This window comes from Microtus ochrogaster, chromosome 5 (genome assembly GCF_000317375.1).
Source record: "Microtus ochrogaster isolate Prairie Vole_2 chromosome 5, MicOch1.0, whole genome shotgun sequence".
NCBI lineage: Eukaryota > Metazoa > Chordata > Mammalia > Rodentia > Cricetidae > Microtus > Microtus ochrogaster.
The window spans coordinates 15,472,115-15,476,970 of NC_022012.1; positions in this window are offsets into that span (position 1 = coordinate 15,472,115).

A 4,856-nucleotide genomic window follows, 5' to 3' on the forward strand; every position below is an offset into this window, starting at 1 on the left:
ATTTTTAAAAACAAACAACAACAAAAACCCTAAACAAAACTGCAGGGGCTGCAGAGATGGCTCAGGGGTTATGGGTACATTTGGCTCTCACAAAGGACCTAGTTTGGTGCCCAGCATCTTCATCAGGTAACTCACAACCTCCTATAACTTCGTCTCCAAGGATACTGACACCACTGGGCTTCGTGGACACCTGAATTCACATGCAGATACAAGCACAAGTGATTGCAAGAAATAATAGCTATTTTAAAAGTATTTTTAATTAAAAAACTATGTTGATGGGTGTTTTGTCTATGATGTATGTGTAGCAAGTGCATAGTTGTTGCCTGCACAGGCCAGAAGAGGGCATCATATCCCCTGGAACTGGAGTTACAGATTGCCCTGAGCCACCATGTGGCTGCTTAGAACTGAACCAAGGGCTCTGTAAGAACAGCCAGAGTTCTTAAGCAATGAACCATCTTTCTAGCACCTTACATTTATTCTTGTTGTTGTTGTTGTTGTTTTGCTGTTGTTTATTTGTTTGGTTTGGTTTGGTTTTTCAAGACAAGGTTTCTCTGTGTATCCTTGTCTTTCCTGGAACTTGCTCTGTAGACCAGCCTAGCCTCAAACTCACAGAAATCTGCCTGCCTCTGCCTCTGGAGTGCTGGGATTAAAGGAGTGAGCCACCACCGCCCAGCTACATTTATTCCTTTATTGTGTGAACGTGCCAATGTGTGTGTGTGAGGGGTCGGGGCGGTCCCAGACGTGGAACTCAGATTCCTCAAGTTTGGCAGCTAAGCCAGCTTTGCTTCCTTCAGCTAGGCTGTCCTTGGGTCCTCTGGCTGCCAGACTGCAGTACTGCTGCCCCCTGGTGTCTGACTTTGTTACTGTTTCTAGCCAATTTTTTGACTCCTGGAAAATTTCAATCTGTCAACTGCCACAGACACCTCTGCCTCTGTGTCTCCTTTTCAGTATAAAGTATGGTGTTGAGCAGGACCTCTGCATGTGCCGGGCAGATGTCTCATAACTCAGTCGTATCTTCAGTCCTATTTTTTCTTTTCTTTCTTTTTTTTTTTTTTTGATACAGTATCTCATGAAGCCCAGGATGGCTTCTGACTCAGTATGTAGCTGAAGATAACCATCTGATGCTCCTGCTTCTGTCATCCCAGCGGTGGGACAGGAAGCGGGCCGGTGACACCATGCTGCATTTACATGATGCTGGGGTTAAAACGGGGCTCTGTGTATGCTGGACCAGTTCTCTGAGCACATCACCAGCCCTCCTTTTTTTATTTCTTTAATTTAAAATTTAATTTTATTATTTCTTAAGGTTATTTATTTCTTTATTATGCATTCAGTGTTCTGCCTGCATGTATGCCTTCAGGCCATTACAGATGGTTATGAGCCACCATGTGGTTGCTGGGAATTGAACTCAGGACCTTTGGAAGAGCAGGCAAAGCTCTTAACCACTGAGCCATCTCTCCAGCCCCAAGGTTTTATATTTAAAATTACATAGCCAGGCAATGGTGGCACACACCTTTAATCCCAGCATGCAAGAGACAGAAACAGGCATATCTTTGTGAGTTCAAGGCCAGCCTGGTCTGCAGGCTGAGTTCCAAAGCTACATAGAGAAACCCTGTCTCAAAAAAAAAAAAAAAACATGTTTGCATTTGTGTATACAGAGGCCATAAGAGGGTGTAGGATGCCCTGGAGCTGGAGTTACAGGTGATTGGGAACCAACTGATGTGGGTGCTGGGAACTAATCACAGGTCCTCTTCAGAAGCAGACCTCACTCACAAGTACGGAGCCATCACTCCAGCATACCCCACCCTCAAGGTTTTATTTTTTTGGTTCAACGTGTATATGTTTTTATTTGGTACAGGGGTTTTTCTACACAACATGGGAATTCACTACCTATATAGACCAGACCTGTCTCTGCCTCTGCCTCCCGAGTGCTGGGACTAAAGGCATGCGCCACCACTGCCCGGCCCCACCCTCAAGTTTTAAAACATTTTGAGACCAGGCTGGCCTCAGATTCACAGAGATCTACCTGCCTCTGCCTCCTGAACCCTAAATTAAAGGTGTGTACCAATATTCCAGACCTTTAATTATTTTTTATAGCCAAGGTGACCTGAAATTTACTAAGTAGCCCAGATTGGCCTTGAATTTACGTTCCCAGTTCTGGCTCTCTGGTGGATGAGTACAGGCACGTTCCATCACATCTGGCTTTAGATGCAATTTCTAAGAATGGCTGTGGGAGCTAATGATATGGCTCAAGGTTAGGAGCACTCCCTGCTCTTGCAGAGTACCCAGGTTTGGTTCTCAGCACCTACACGGCAGCTCACAATCACCAGTAACTCCAGCTGTAGGGCATCCGATGCCTTCTTCCACATTCCTCTAGAACCAGATAGGTACATGGTGCACATACATGCATATATATATATATAATACATAAATCATATAGAATATAATATATAAATATATACAAATATTTAAAGCAATGGCTCAAGGAAAAACGAAACAATGGCTGAAGCTGTCATTCAGTTGGTTCATGCTTGCCTAGCAAGAACAAGTATGATCCCAGCATACCAGGCTACGTGTCTCAAACAAACAAAGAGTGCTTGCTGCTTTTACAGAGGACCCAAGTTAGGTTTCCAGCACCCAAATATTTGGAGCTCCAGTTCCAGAGGCTCTGACACCCTTTCCTGGCTTCCAGGAGAACACTATGTTTGTGATGCCACACACAGCACAGGTACAGTTTGGATTTTTTATTGTTTTGATATTTTTGTTTCTCTATGTATCCCTGACTGTCCTGGAACTCACTCTGTAGACCTAGCTTTTGTAGACCAGGCTGGTCTTGAACTCACAGAGATCTGCTTCCTCTGCCTCTCACACTGGCACATAAACAGAGGGAAGGAGACAGTAGCAGACCAGAGGCCCAGGTCTGAGTCCATCTTCATCACTGAAAAGAGAAACAGAGTAAGGTCATTAGGTCACTCGCCATTATTTAGTGGTGAGGAGATGCTAGGAGTGAGGAAGGAAGCTCCAGCAATCATCTAGGCGTCTGGGAAACAGGTGGCTAGGAAGAAGGACTGCATGTCTCTTGTGTGTGCCCAGGTCACAACAAGCAGAATGCCCAGGAGCAGAGGAACACGGGCAGGCTGGGTGTGGCACTGGAGGCAATGGTGAGAATCAGAGAGCCATCCATGTGGAAATTCGAAGGTGTCTACTCTCTGGCTCCTTTTCTCAGATGTGGGGATGGAGGCCAAGGGCTCCATTAGATTAACCGCTTTGGCATTTGTGACTCTGCTGCGGGAAGAGACTGCGGGCGGTGGTAGTCACATCTTTAATCCCAGCACTCGAGAGGATTCTCCGTGTAGGCCAACCCAGTCTGCAAAACTAGTTTCAGGGCAGCCAAAACTATTCAGGGAAACACTATCTTTAAACAAAGAAAGAAAGAAACTTCAGAACTACTTGGTTTATGATGAAGGCAAATTGGAGAGTTTTATCAGAATGTTTTTAGTTTTATCTATTTTTTTAAATTATTTATTTATTTATTTATTTATTTATTATGTATACAATATTCTGTCTGTATGCCTGAAGGCCAGAAGAGGTCGCCAGACCTCTTTTACAGATGGTTGTGAGCCACCATGTGGTTGCTGGGAATTGAACTCAGGACCTTTGGAAGAGCAGGCAATGCTCTTAACCACTGAGCCATCTCTCCAGCCCCTAGTTTTATCTATTTTTTAAATTTTTTCTAGACAGGGTTTCTCTGTGTAGTCCTGGCTATCCTGGAACTCACTCTATAGAACAGGTTGGACTTGAAAACAAATCTATGCCTCTTCTGCGTACAAGAAACGCATCTCAACCTCAAAGACAGACATCATCTCAGAGTAAAAGGTTGGGAAAAAATATACCAATCAATTGGACCTACGAAACCAGCAGGAGTAGCTGTCCTATTATCTTCTCAGCACCTCATGGAACCTTCTCAAAAATTGACCACATACTCGGTAACAAAACAAACCTCAACAAATACACAATGTACCTTATCAGATCACCATGCTTTAAAACTAGAAGTCAACATCAAAACCATTTCCAGAAAACCCACAAACACATGGAAATTAAACATGCTCACCTGAATCATCAATGGGTCAAGGAAGAAATAAAGGGGGAAATTAAAGACTTCCTAAAATTCAATGACCACACAACATACCCAAATTTATGGGACACAATGGAAGCAGTGTTAAGAGGCAAGTTCATAGCACTAAATGCCTACATAAAGAAGCTGGAAAAATCCCACACTAGTGAGTTAACAGAACATTTGAAAACTAGAGCAAAAAGAAGCAAACTTACCTAAGAGAACTAGGCAGCAGGAAATAATCAAATTGAGAGCTGAAATCAACAAAATAGAAACAACGAAAACAATACAAAGAATCAATGAGACAAAGAGTTGGTTTTTCAAGAAAATCAACATAGAGAAACCTTTATCCAAACTAACCAAAAGGCAGAGAGAGAATATCCAAATTAACAAAATCAGAAATGAAAAGGGGACATAACAACAGACATGGAGGAAATCCAGAGGATCATCAGGTCATATTTTGAAAACCTGTACTCTACAAAATTGGAAAATTTAAAGGAAATGGACAACTTTCTGGATAAATATCACTTACCAAAATTAAATCAAGACCAGATAAGTAAATTAAACAGACTTATAACTGCTAAAGAAATAGAAACAGTCATCAAAAGTCTCCCAACCAAACAAAGCCCAGGACCAGATGGTTTCAGCTCAGAATTCTTCATGACTTTCAAAGAAGAACTAATACCAATACTCCTCAAATTATTTCACACAATAGAAACAGAGGGAACATTTCCAATCTCTTTTT